The 15,168-nt window shown below is 41.3% G+C and overlaps 1 non-coding gene across 1 annotated transcript; it reads right to left on the bottom strand.

Moving 5' to 3' along the window:
- Nucleotides 1-2,445: 2,445 nt before the first annotated feature.
- LOC133049272 (U6 spliceosomal RNA) lies at nucleotides 2,446-2,556 on the bottom strand. The gene has a single exon (XR_009691271.1). It is a non-coding gene; the product is annotated as a U6 spliceosomal RNA (small nuclear RNA).
- Between the last annotated feature and the right edge of the window lie 12,612 nt (nucleotides 2,557-15,168).

Genomic DNA, 15,168 nt, shown 5'->3' with positions numbered 1-15,168 from the left:
AGGGCATAAGCCTGCCATGTGGTTCACCAAGCTAAAATCAAGATGAGGTCAAGGCTGCACTCCTTACCTGGAGGTCTGGGGAAAAATCAGGTTCCAAGTTCATTCGTGTTGTTGGCTGAGTTCACTTCCTTGGGGTTGTAAGACTAAGGTCCCCATTTCCCTACAGGCTGTCAATGAGGCATGGTCCTAGCTCTGTAAGCTTCTTTTCAGCCCTCACATGTGACCCCTGACATCTTAGAATGACCAACAGTGCATAGACTCCTTCTCACACTTGGAATTCTCTGGCTTTTCCTTCTGCTACATCTTCCTCCAGCTGGAGAAAGTTCTCTGCTTTTAAGGGATCATGTGATTAGAATGGCCCCACTACAATCATCTCCTCATCTTAATATCTATAACCTGAATTGCCTCTGCAAAGCTCTTTTTTTGCCATGAAACAGCATATTCACAGTTTCCAGAGATTAGGGCACGGACATGTTCAGGGTCATTATTCTGCCTACCACAGTTATCAGCAACCAGAATCTTGACGCCAAAGAGAGGTTAGAAGTGCAGCATTCATCTACTTTGTGCTCTGTCCAGAAAAAAAGCCCTCAAAGGCACAATTAGCACAGACAAACTCATCATCATTCTGCTGTTCACTGCCTCCAACAGCATCTCCAGGAGACAATTTATGTGAGATGTTACTCCTCCAAAATTAGTCACAGTTGGGTATTTCATAACTAGCTCTGCTACATCATTAAAGGGAAAGGCTTCTCAAAAGAGCAACAATGCTGTTTTCTGCCACAACCACATAAACTGCCCTCCAAGACAATGAAGAGGGATGACAACTCAAAAATCCATTGGTCCAAGATGATCTCATGACATCATATGGCAGACTGTGTGCCTACAGTGATGGTTGCATCTTCACACCCCTCTTTACTCTCCAAGGATTTTGGACCTTCTGTTCGGTATTCTGAATCTACTAGTGGCTTTTTTTTTTCTTCTTTCTTTCTGTACTTAAAATAACAGAAAATTATTCTCTTACAGTTCTAGAGGCCAAAAGTTCTGAAATCAAGGTGTCAGAAGGGCCCTGCTAAGAGGTCCTAAGAGGTAGAGTCATTCCTTACCTCTCATCATCTTCTGGTGGGGCCACGATCCTTGGTGCCCCCAGGTCTGCAGCGGCCTCCCTCCAGTTTCTACCTCTGTTGTCACTTAGCCTTCTTTCCTGTGCGTCTATCTGTCTCTGCCTTCTCGTGGCGTCTTCCTCTTCTTATATGGACTCCAGTCATATTAGATTAAGGGCCCACCCTGGTGACTTTATTTTAGTTGGGCTACAACTGTAAGACTCTATTTTCAAATAAGGTCACATTCACAGATACCTGGGTTTAAGACTTCAGCATATCTTTTTGGAAGGCACAATTCAACCTATGACACGTTTTATTCATTTTTCAAAGCTCTAATACCCTTGGGAAACATACCTGCCACTGGGTGGCTTTTTTTAATTGATAAAAGCAATGTAAATAGAGCATCTGGGATGAGTGAGATTATCCTATGTTATACACATGAGAAATGTCTCTTACTTACAGATACATAGACTATATCTTACTTATACATATACACAAAGAGGGATAAGTAGGTAGAAGCAATAACTATACTTTTAGAAAATCCAAATGCCTTACTGATTCATTTCAAAATACTCTTAAAAATCATATTGGAAATTTAAAGACAGTCTTGAAAACAAAGCCATAAGAATTAAGCTAACAAATGTTGAAATAGCCCAAGTTCATAAGGAGTGTTTTATCCTAACATTTTAATTAATTGTTACTCAACTAGGAGAGAAATATATGACTGAGCTGGAAGGAAAGAACACTTAACACTCACTTCTTATCTATGCTTGCAAATTTAAATTCTGTTCCTCCCGGGAAAATTTCAGGGTGCTTCCCCTGCCACCACCAATGACAGAGGTGGCTTGGGACACTTTAGAACCACCTGGAAGAAGTAAGTTCAGAAGTTTTTAGTCTAACTTCATACAGTGAGGTGGAAGAGAGCCTCCTTCTGGTCAACTAAATAGAAGAGAATTTTGTTTTGCACGGAAAGTTCTTTGCCTATTTTAAAGTTGAAATTGCAACCAGCTTCTCTTATTGAAAAAGTTTCTGCAGTATTAATAGAAGAAAAGCAATGAAAATGATCACACTGTACTACCTCAGCGGAAATGTGTCCAAAACATACATGCACTTCAAAGTAAAGAAAATTCCGCACTATTTCAATTACCAGATAATCATTTCACGCAACAGTTAAATTAAAAAAAATAAAAACACAACCTATACATATGTTCTCAAATTATGGGTAGATTTGGGACAAATCTTATAAGCTAAATGACTTGAAAGTGAATTTTTTAAATGACATCTTCTTTATTAAAATATTCATTAATTTGATGTAGCCTAGATGTAGAGTTCTAATGGATTTTTTAAAAATATGGAATGCCTCACAAATTGGCATGTCATCTTTGCACAAGGGCCATGCTACTCTTCAATGTAATACATATTCCAATTTTAGTATATGTACTGCTGAACTGAGCACTAGATTTCTAATATTTATTATAATAAATGTACTATAGGAGCATAAATCCTGATTCATATATTTTAATTTGTAAATATATCAGTTTGATGAATGGAGTCATTTTTCTGTCCAATCACATTAAATTACTTCCATAGCCAAATCCCTGGAGTAAGTTATGAGCTCATTCAGGAAATAGCCTGCCAAGAGAAGATTTGGCACACAGTAGGCAGTCAATAAATACTGGAAATAACATGTATTCTATTAAGGCATCCATAGTATAGATTTTCAACCACATGTAAACTCTCCAACTGAAATGTTAACAGCAGTCATTAGCCTCTCATCCAGCACACCTGAGTGCTGCTTCCCCCTCCATTAATTGAAATGCTTTCTGGAGACACACGTTAATGACGAATAATCTAGCTTCCTGTGCAAGCAAGCAGTGATTTCACCAATGTCCTCTGAGGCCATATGATAATGATTTTAGAGTCACTGCATTCCTTGTTCCCTCAGTTTATGTTGATATTGAATTACATGTCATAATAGAAATAATTACTTATCAAGAATAATCAGGGAGGGTGAAGTTCAGATGAGTCCTTTCCCATCATCTTGGAAGGCTTCCTAAATCCTCATTCATAGATATTGAATGCCGGAGCAGGGTGGTGGGGGTGGTGGGTGGTTCCCTGTACTAGGCATTGAGTATACAGATGTGAAAAGATGTGATTCCTGTCCTCAAGAAGCTTCTAATCTAGTAAACAGAGGTTTAAGCTCATAAGTGCAACAAAATATTACACTAAGTGCTGAGAGAAAGAATGGAAATATCAATAAGGGGGACTTCTTGGTGGTCCAGTGGCTAAGACTCTGCGTTCCCAATGCAGGGGGCTGGCTTCTGTCCCTGGTAGGGGAACTAGACCCTACAGGCTGCAACGAAGATCAAAGATCCTGTGTGCAGCAACTAAGACCCAACCAAGTCAATAAATAAATATAAATATTAAACACACACACACACACACAGATGAGGAAGCTGTCAGTTCAGAGTTAGGTCTAGGTGAGAAAAGCTGGAAAAAGCATTCCCATCATACCTGAGCACATCAGTTCCCTGTTGTAAAAGGCATCTAAATGCTCCATCTTCCTGTGAGAGCTGTAGGGAATGTTGAAGAAAATTAAATGCACAAAAAGAAGGCCTGGGAAAACTTGACAAGGACTCATGATCAAAGCATGGTCTGCAATGAGCCATTCCTTAACCAACAGGCATAAACTTTCAGAAGCCGGCAGCAAAAAGAAGACTCTAAGTTCCTACTGGGTGTTGCACGTGGGCATCACTATAAACACGTGATATACTGCCTTACACTGTAGCTAGTTTTTCACTTTGGCTTTCATTCATCAGCACTAGAAATAATCAAGGGCTTGGGCCCCTGACCTACCAGGCTCAAAACCTCCAAAAGAGTTGTATGTCCTACAGAAAAAAAAGGACTTTTGGAGGTATGTTTAAAAGTCCCAAGTTATCCGAGTTTCAGGGGCCAGTGAGCTCCCTGTCTCACTCTCGCCTCCCTGAAGGCCTTCCCCAGCCAGTCCTGACCACTAGCATGTCACCCCAGCATGGATTATGTCTCACACTTCTTTCTTGGTACCCTCCATGGCTCCTGCCACAGTGCCCTGCAGGTATCTCATTTGATGATTGATAATGATGATGATAACAAGCACAGAAACTCTCCAAAAATGCCCAGAATGGTAAAATCTCAAAACGTTTCCATGTGTTAGAAGTTCTGCAAAAAGTGCAACTGGTTGACAGGGTGGCCTGTTAAATACATTCTGTGCATTTTCTTTTCCCATCCTCTCTTCCCTACAGTATTGTAGTTGATAGCGGTTAGGCTGACATATGCCTTCTTCATTTACACTGCCCATGAAGAAACATCGAGGCTCCTGTTGGTGCCAAACAAGCCTTTTTATCTGCTTAACATAAGTCAGCATATGGAGCAGGTCCTTCCTGAGGCCTGCCTGGGTGAAGTCCAAGTCATTGTGAGACCTTATGTCCAATTTATCTAGGGTTCTGATTTACCAAGGAATTCCCAAGGAGCCACCACAGATGCTAGGCCTGTGTTAGTAAAATGAGACACAAGCGCCCTAACCTGTGTCCAATAAGCAGAGGGAAATCTTTGATCTCTCTGGGCAAGTCACACTTCTGTTGCGTGTAGTCCTTTTTGGACCTGTAAAGCTCCTATTTGTTGCAATAGCACTTATTTGTAAAATTAAGGGACAAAGGGCTTGCTTGCTTTAATAAAAGCAAAGAACAAGCTTAGTCATTTATGGGAAATTTCATTTGACTCCTGGGTCAGTGGTTTAATTTTGCATATGTTCTCATAAATGTAACTGCTGTGTTTTGTGAGACGATCATCTTGTAAACTAAATGTGCTGGCAAAGGAAAATAAGTTTGTGGCACCCGAGATGCTAGGGGAACTGGCAGACATGGAAAACACCTGACATGCTTGCCTCCCCAGCCTCATGGCTATCTAGCAGAAAAGGAACACCCTCCCTCCAACACTCTCCTTGCAAGGGGTGAGCTCTTCCACTGACCATTACCCTCTGGGTAAATTTCAATATCGAGGAGAAGCTGGAAGTAACACCAGCACTTTTCTCAGTGCTGCTGCACTGAAGAAAAATGTCTATGACCTAGTCATCAGTCTCTCATGCATTTCTCGCCTGTGTTCATACTCAGTTGCTTCCGTTGTGTCAAATGTCAGTGGCAAATAGAGTAAACACAAATTAAATGGAGAAATTCTCTGGTGTGTGCATGTGTATGTACGTGTGTGTGTGCATGCACATGAGCACATGCATGAGTTCACATGCCTTGTTCCCAAGAAGTCAGACCCACATCAGTTCAGTTCAGTTCAGTCGCTCAGTCGTGTCCAACTCTTTGTGACCCCATGGACTATAGCACACCAGGCCTCCCTGTCTATCACCAACTCCCAGAGTTGACTCAAACTCATGTCCATTGAGTCAGTGATGCCATCCAACCATCTCATCCTCTGTCGTCCCCTTCTCCTCCCACCTTCAATCTTTCCCAGGATCAGGGTCTTTTCAAATGAGTCAGTTCTTCACATCAGGTGGCCAAAGTATTGGAGTTTCAGACCCACATAGTAAAATATATTTATGGCAACTTTAGAGCCTTGTACATTTGCCTCAACCTTACCAGGGCTGGAAAATCCAAAAGTGCAGACAATCTCCATCTGAAGTTGCTGCTATTAAATGTAAGTTGGTGTTATCATGAAATTGACTCAACACAGCCTCTTTGTTTTCTGTAAGCAATCCTGTTACTGGGGTTCCCTATTGATAAGACTGGAGCTATGCCTGGAGCTACAACTTGGGATTAGCACCTACCAGATGACACTGTACTAAGCATATTATCTCTAACACTTTTCCCATACTGCTGAAACCTTACAGGACATAAATACTAATCCTTGTTTTACAGATCAGGAAATTGAACCTCAGAGAACTTAAAAAGTGGGAAAATATCATACATGAACATAAATTAGTCTGACCCCATGATCAAGTTTTTCCTACACACACATAGCCACTGATTTTATATACATCTAGGGCTACAGCCAGTCACCCAACCTTATTTCCAAGAAATATTGCTTTTCCGAGTGGTTAATACTCGAGGATTAACTAGTATTATAGTCAAAAGTGATATACTTCTGACTTCCCAGCTAGAAGCAGACACAGTTACTTACCCAGTCTGCTAGCTAGGACAAGACAACATTCCTCCTCCACCTGAGATTTCAAGACACTAGGGGTGAGATTTATGGAACATCAGCCACTTTTACGAAAAATCTACTGTTCACCACACAGTCATTCGTTCATTCAACAAATATTTACTGAGGGACAGATCCATGCCAGGCACTGTATAAAGGGCTAGACTTGACAAGTACAATATAGCACCCACCTTCACAACACTCACAGTATTAGGGAGAAAATCAAAGTGTTAGTTGCTCAGTTGTGTCTGACTCTTTGCAACCCCATGGACTGTAGTCCACCAGGTGTCTCTGTTCATGAGATTTCCCAGGCAAGAATACTGGAGTGGGTTGCCATCTCCTTCTCCAGGGGATATTCCTGACCCTGGGATCGAACCTGCATCTCTTGCATTGCAGGCAGATTCATTACTGTCTGAGTCACCAGGAAAGCCCAGTACTAGGAAGAGAGACTATCAAAAGAATGATTCCTGTGCAAAGTGATAAAAGCTGGTACTGGAACAAGCAAGAGATTACTGGACACAGAACAAGGACTACCACTGGTCATAGAGTGCTTCAAAAATTTCCAGAAGAAAAACAGCATCCAGATAGAGTCCTAAAGAACAAATTATGGTGAGCCTGGCCATTGAAGGGAGGTGGTTAGGAGATTTCCAGGCAGAAAGGACAGGATGTACATGGACCTAGAAGTGAGAGAAAGCCTCCATGTCCCCAAACCTGCAAGCTCTTCCATGTTATGTGAGGGAGAATGGGGAGAAAATAATGACATTGGACAACTGAAAACAGGACAGGTGGTGAAGGTCCTGGTGAGAAATGTTAGGACTCCATCGTGGAGGGAACAGTTTCCCTAAACAGACAGTTTAGGATCTACTCTTAGTCATCCAAGTAGAAGCTCAGGAAGCTCAGAACGTTGCTCACCTGACCCATTTGGGAGCAAAACATGGCACTTGTAAGGTTTGTCCGCATGTGCTCCTCACTCAGCCCTAAAGAGTGATGGTGGTGTTGTCCCCCCATGCAGGGATGTGATTCTCTCACAGTCTCGTGAATATTCACAAGCGAACTGAGGGGACCAAATCAGGAGATGGTTGGTTGCTGTCAAAGAGGTTGTCATTAATTCATTTGTCCATTCATTTAATCCAAGCAATACAACAATAATGATTTAAATCAGGGGTTGGTAGTCTGTGCCTTTTGAGTCAAGTGTGACCTACCATCCTTTCTTGTAAATAAAGCTTTATGGAGACATAGCTATGTCTGTTCATTTATGTATTGTCTGTGACTGCTTTCACACTGTTAAAGCAGAGGTAAATTGTAGTAACAGACCAAGGGTATATATCCGTGCTAGTCAATCACACATATTTAAAGACACAAAACTAAGTGGAGCACTGGAGGGGAAAGGTATATGTAGAAAGTAGTTCAGTTCAGTTCAGTTCAGTTGCTCAGTTGTGTCCGACTCTTTGCGACCCCATGGACTGCAGCGCACCAGGGCTTCCCTGTCCATCACCAATTCCCAGAGCTTGCTCAAACTCATGTCCATCGAGTCAATGATGCCATCCAATCGTTTCATCCTCTGTCATCCCCTTCTTGTCCTGCCTTCAATCTTTCCCAGCATCAGGGTCTTTTCCAGTGAGTCAGTTCTTCACATCAGGTGGCCAGAGTATTGGAGCGTCAGCTTCAGCATCAGTCCTTCAAATCCTATTGAGATTTGTGGGTATAAATCTAAGGTTAGAACAGTAAGCATTGCTGCATTTTTCCAGATATATACAGTTGTGTTGATACAGAGGTGAAATAAGGAGAAAGTTGAATTTACTGAGGGTTGGAATTTTGCCAGGCAAAAACAGAGGAGGTGGGGCAAGGGAGCTGATTCAGTGTACATGAAAACCACTTAACAAAAGACCAAGAAATCTTAACTAGGTAAAGATGGATGTTTGCCAGTGGGAAAACAAGAAGGTCAATGGACTGGAGTTCCTAAGCATGCCCAAGAATTACTGGAGCAGAATCATTTTCTGCTTACTCACTTACACTAGAGTAGGTGAACTGGAGAGATAAGAAGAGGTGGTCAAAGAATAGACAAAAAAGTGATGTGGGAAATTTAGTAAACTAATGACTAAAATCCTTAGTGCATGGGGGGAAGTAATGGAGAAGAAAGTAGATCACTGTAAAAGGTGGGGGGCGGGGCAAAGTGGTGTGCCTAATTCCATGTGCTTCAAAGAACCAGAGGGAGCAGAGAGAAAGTGGAATTAAGTGTATAAAAGCAGTCTGAAGGAAAAGGTAGGCACCTCCCCTAAATAATTTCAGCCAGGGAAAAGCAACTAAGAGAGAAATACTTACAAAGTAGAGGCTAAATGTAAATAATGTAAAGAGAGTACATAAATAGACAAAACCCCAAAACTCAGGGGCTTAACTTAATAGGAGTTTATTTCTTGCTCAATAAACTCAATAGAAGTTTATCTCTTGGAAGAGGAAGGACTCTTTTTAATGTAGATATTCAAACACTCAAGCAAGTTGAGGGAGGCTTTCTCATCTGCAATATGTGGTTTCTAAAGCTGTTGGGGGTGTTGACATGAAGAGAGTAAGAGAGAGAGGGAGAAGAGGATTGCATTATGGACCAGGCCTGGAAGTAGCCAACATCACTTTCTCCCGTTTAGTAATCTGGCTGGGAATGGGCTCTGTATTTTGTGCTGAGATACAAAGGGAAATAAATTTGATTCCTTACAGTGGAATTCTAAGGAACAGTTTAAGCAGTATACTTCAGTGGAACTTTATCAGAAAAAAAGAAACCACAGTATAATTTTAAAAAATCATGGACTCAGAAGAATTTGATTTAAAAACCTAGCCTTGTCAAACATGTGACCTTAAACAGGTCGCATAAACCTATCAATCCTTATTCATAAAATTGGCACTTCCCCTGCTTTAAAGGGTACAAGAAAATGCCAAAATGAAATATGTATTAAAAACATAAAAAAACGTCTTATGAACTCTGAAGTACTGCATTTTTGTTGTTCAGTCACTCAGTCATGTCCTACTCTTTGTGACCCCATGGACTGCAGCACACCAGACTTCCCTGTCCTTCGCCATCTCCTGGAGCTTGCTCAGATTCATGTCTATTGACTTGATGATGCCATTCAACCATCTCATCCTCTGTCATCCCCTTCTCCTCCTGCTTTCAATCTTTCCCAGCATCAGGGTCTTTTCTAATGAGTCAGCTTTTCACATCAGTTGGCCAAAGTATTGGAACTCCAGTTTAAATATCAGCCCTTCCAATAATATTCAGGGTTGATTTCCTTTAGGATTGAGCAGTTTGATCTCCTTGCAGTCCAAGGGACTCTCAAGAGTCTTCTCCAACACCACAATTTGAAAGCATCAGTTCTTCAGCAGACAGCCTTCTTTATGGTCCAACTCTCACATCTGTACATGACTACAGGAAAAACTATAGCTTTGACTAGAAGGACATTTGTCTGCAAAGTGCTATCTCTGCTTTTTAACATGCTGTCTAGATTGGTCATAGCTTTTCTTTCAAGGAACAAGCGTCTTTTCATTTTGTGGCTGCAGTCACCATCCACAGTGATTTTGGAGCCCCCCAAAATAAAATTTGCCACTGTTCCCACTTTTTCCCCATCTATTTGCCATGATGTGGTGGGGTCAGATGCCATGATCTTGGTGTTTTGAATGTTGAGTTTTAAGCCAACTTTTTCACTCTCCTCTTTTTCCCTAATCAAGAGGTTCTTTAGTTCCTCTTCCCTTTCTGCCATTAGAGTGGTATCATCTGCATATCTGAGGTTGTTGATATTTCTTTTCTGCATATCTCATAATACTGAGACCCAAGTTGTGGGTTTCCATCCTGGTTTTGCCCTCTGATACATCCACAGGACACAAATCTATTCCTGTTTACACCTGTGCCTTTATACACAGTGACCCAGGTGGGCTGCTCCATTTCTGTTCACTGTCTTTATTCTTTTGAAGGACCTCTGCATACAGTTGTCCAGGGTGTGTACTGCATAACCCTAGAGGACATTGTTGACATAGTTGTCTGAGTTATTATAATGTTCTAGCAGATGGCAGCAAAGCATTTTGCTCTATCAAGATAATATTCTCTCAGAGAGAAGCTATGTGTCTTAAGAAAGGAGCCACTTTTCCTAATCCACACTAAGGTGGCATATAGGCTTGTCACCACAAGCCTATTTAAGGTCATTTAAGATCTGTTCCTGCCTAAATGTGAAGGAGAGTTGCATGTCCTGTGCAGTAAGATTAAGCACAAAACTAAAGAAGAGACTGTACCTGAAAGAACCAGAGCTGTAGAGCCTTGTCTCTTTGCAAGTCATAGATAAAAAAACATTTATTCTTAATGACATGGAATTGTTGATTAAAAGTAATACAGCATGTTGAAATATGCTATATTTGTGCCTATATTCATTATTACATAAATCCACATATAAAATTTCCATTGTAATGTTTGTTTCTTCAAAGAAAAAGAAAACAACAAAGACCTTTGTTTCCAAGCCAAATCAAAATACCCCGTTCCATCACATTTCAAGCAAAGACAAATGAACCCAGTGTCCATGCTTCTGGACTCTAGGCAAGAGCGTCTTTGTCTTCTGGACCATGATTTACACTGATGAGTCTTATACAAGTGATGCTCCCCTGAGTTGGGAACTGCAGCTAAAGTCACGTGGAGACAATCACAGCAAACAGTACCCAAAATATCCATAACCTGAGAGTATTGGCCCAGATCAGTCAGTTCAGTTGCTCAGTCATGTCCAACTCTTTGCAACCACATGGACTGCAGCTCACCAGGCCTCCCATTCCATTGCCAACTCGCGGAGCTTGCTCTAACTCATGTCCATTGAGTCGGTGATGCCATCCAACCATCTCATCCTCTGCTGTCCCCTTCTCCTCCTGCCTTCAATCTTTCCCAGAATCAGGGTCTTTTCAAATGAGTCAGTTCTTCGCATCAGGTGGGCAAAATATTTGAGTTTCAGCTTTAGCATCAGTCCTTCCAATGAATATTCAGGATTGATTTCCTTTAGGATGGACTGGTTTGATCTCCTTGCAGTCCAAGGGACTCTCAAGAGTCTTCTCCAACACCACGTTCAAAAGCATCAATTCTTCAGTGCTCAGATTTCTTTACAGTCCAACTCTCACATCCATACATGACTACTGGAAAAACCATAGCCTTGACTAGATGGACCTTTGTTGGCAAAGTGGTATCTCTGCTTTTTAATATGCTGTCTAGGTTGGCCATAGCTTTTCTTCAAAGGAGCAAGAGTCTTTTAATTTCATGGCTGCAGTCACCATCTGCAGTGATTTGGAAGCCCAAAAAAATAAAGTCTGTCACTGTTTCCATTGTTTCCCCATCTATTTCCCATGAAGTGATGGGACCTGATGCCGTGATCTTAGTTTTCTGGATGTTGAATTTTAAGCCAACTTTTTCACCCTCCTCTCTCACTTTCATCAAGAGGCTCTGGAGCGGCGCTGGAGTGACTTTGAGGAGATACCCCATATCCAAGGGCAGAGAAACCCCAGCAAGATGGTAGGCGCTGGAGCAGAATGTCACCCCTTTTATCTGCCTATTTAGTCCTCCCATCTTTAACTGCGTAGCTCAAAATCAACATTCTTCTTTAAAATACAGACACTGTATAACCCTGTTTCTTTAAGGGACCTAAAATAGTCAAATTCACAGAAACAGAAAGTGGAAAGGTGGTTACCAGAGGCCTAGAGGAGGGGAAGGGGAGGAGGCTGTCCTTTAATAAGGTTAGGGTTTCCGTTGGGCAAGACAGAATAGTCCCAGAGAGCTGCTGTTCAGTCATGTGAATATGCCTAATGCCACTCACTGCACACTTAAAGATAGTTTAGATGGCAAATTTTATGAGTTTTTTAACCACAATTAAAAAATTAATTTTTAATAACTGAGTCACTTTGCTGTACAGCAAAGGTTAACACAATATTGTAAATCAACTATAGGCCAATAAAATTTAAATCAACAAATAAAAATTTTGAATTTCTACATTCTTCTTAAATCCTTTGTTCAGCCACCCTGTTTTAAAATTTGTTGTTTTAAAATTTGGCTGCACTGGGTCTTCTTTGCTGCAAGCAGGCTTTTCTCCAGTTGCTGTCAGCAGGGGCTACTCTCTAGTTGTGGCCCTCAGGCTTCACACTGCAGTGGCTTCTCTTGTTGCAGAGCACAGGCTCTAGGACGTGTGTGCTTCAGTAGTTGCGGCTTGCAGGCTCTAGAGCATGGGATCAGTAGTCGTGGTGCCCGTAAGTGCTTAGTTGCCCCATGGCATGTGAAATCTTCCCAGGCCAGGGATCAAACTCATGAGCTCCGCATTGGCAGGTGGATTCTTTTTTTTCTCCATTTATTTTTATTAGTTGGAGGCTAATTACTTTACAATATTGTAGTGGTTTTTGTCATACATTGACATGAATCAGCCATGGATTTACATGTATTCCCCATCCCGATCCCCCCTCCCACCTCCCTCTCCACCGGATCCCTCTGGGTCTTCCCAGTGCACCAGGCCCAAGCACTTGTCTCATGCATCCAACCTGGGCTGGTGATCTCTTTTACCCTAGATAATATATATGTTTTGATGCTGTTCTTTCGAAACATCCCACCCTCACCTTCTCCCACGGAGTCCAAAAGTCTGTTCTATACATCTGTGTCTCTTTTTCTGTTTTGCATATAGGGTTATCATTACCATCTTTCTAAATTCCATATATATGCGTTAGTATACTGTATTGGTCTTATCTTTCTGGCTTACTTCACACTGTATAATGGGCTCCAGTTTCATCCATCTCATTAAAACTGATTCAAATGAATTCTTTTTAATGGCTGAGTAATATTCCATGGTGTATATGTACCACATCTTCCTTATCCGTTCGTCTGCTGATGGGCATCTAGGTTGCTTCCGTGTCCTGGCTATTGTAAACAGTGCTGGCAGGTGGATTCTTAACCACTGGACCACCAGGGAAGTCCCAGTTCAGTTCTTGCCTGGAGCTACCTTGCCCTTGTCCCCAAAATTACTGTTTGTCCTTTCACTTGTTGCTTAGTCTTGTGCCTACTTGGAACAACTACTTTTGTCTGAAACTGTTAATTTAGCATTTTAGCATAATAACTTTTATCCATTTGAGTTTCAATTAGTCACTAATGATGAAAATGTTTTAAAATCAGTATCTGCATCTTCCATTATACCCTCTAGGTGCCCTTCTGATAATGGCATTCAATCAGCACCTGCTGTTTTAACTCAGCTGTGTCACAGTAGGCACCATCAGATTTGGGGAGCTGAGGCTGAATCTGAATTCAGTAGAAAGGCCAGTGTGGGGAAAAGGTTAAAAGTAAAAGTCATCAGAAAAGGCGGAACAGGCTGTCAAGGCCAACTAAGCTGATGGTGGCCACTTTCATTTGCTCATCCTTTTATTCAATAAAATAGTATTGAGTTCCCATGTCTAAGACATAATACTTATTTTGTGAGATACAAGTCTGACACAGTATCTGCCTTTAAGAATTTATCATCTTATAGTATCTGACTCTTTCTTCCAAGAAAAGTTGGAGGAAAAGGGCCAGCCAGGTTGGGTCATGTAAATGTAGGTTATGGGAGGTGAAAGCCAGGTACAGTAGCAACTCAAGAAGGACAGAAACATGTGCTAAAATATGTGCAAGGAAAAAAAAAATAAAGTAACAATATGAGAAGTTAAGTTTGTCATCAGGTACAAGAAGCAAGGACATATGCCAATATATGAAATGAAGACAAAGGTAAGGTAAATGCAGTAATGGAGCAAGAATGAAGAAACAAGATATGTATTAGACATATACTAATATGTCTAGACTAGACAAAATTGAAAAGGATGCTGGCCATTGTCAGAAACAGGATACCCCAAATTCTCCCTTCGTGGGTTCATTTACAGTTATAATAAGTGGATTCACCAGGCAGAGCAGAGCAGGCAAGTAGGGTAAATCTACAAGCAATCAAATTAAAAGTACTAAGTCCCATTAGGAAGGAGCAAAATAATACGAAACTGCACAAGAGACCACAGAACAGGTAACAGCACAGATGCTAATGTCAGAGAACCTAGTTTCAAATCTCAAGTATGATAGCTATTTGTCATGTGACCTTGGATGAGATAAGGATATTTCTCTGTTTTCTTATCTGTAAAATAGGAACAATATTATGCCTGTCTTAGAGGAGATGTTTCAAGGATGAAATTAGTTAATATATGGGAAAGCTTGAGGAGAGTGCCTAGCACAGGATAAGCTGTATGTCATTGTTAGGCCTTGTGACTTAAAGGCAGGAGGAATCACCTCGGGCTGTGAGGGATAACTTACTTTGTACAGGATCTGACATTTGAGCTTGCTTTTGAATTACAGAGACAACTTGAATATACAGGATGGGAGTGTGGGGACAAGTTCAAAGTGGCATGAATGTTCAAACTGGGTTTAGAAGCATAGATATAAATACAGGCTATATGCCAGAGAATAATAAGAGATAGGGCTGGAAAGGTGATTGGTAGCCAGCTAAGTTGAATGTCAGGCTAAGGGGCCGACCTCACTCAGAAAGTAATGGAGAGTCATCACGGGCTTCTGAACAGGGAAGCAGTCTTCTCAGAGCAGTCAGGTGAATCTGGTAGCTGTTGACGGCATGGACTGTGGAGTGAAGAGACTGGAAGCACTGTGTCCAGGGAAAGTGGCAAAAGTTACCAGGTGAGGTATTAAGAATCAGAGAAAAACAGTTAGGTGCAAAGGACATCACTAAAGCCTTGCAAAGCAGAGAGTTGTAAGAAAAGTGCCCTTGAAAAGAGATGAACACAGAAAGTATATACTGCATGTTCTAAAGTGACAATGAGAAATTGGAATCTCTAGTCATCACATTTTTCTCTACCTGGATTGTTCATTTCTATG

Source organism: Dama dama, chromosome 3 (assembly GCF_033118175.1).
Source record: "Dama dama isolate Ldn47 chromosome 3, ASM3311817v1, whole genome shotgun sequence".
Classification (NCBI taxonomy): Eukaryota; Metazoa; Chordata; class Mammalia; order Artiodactyla; family Cervidae; genus Dama; species Dama dama.
Note: the sequence above shows the minus strand (reverse complement) of the source record. Positions and strands in the feature narration are given on the sequence as shown.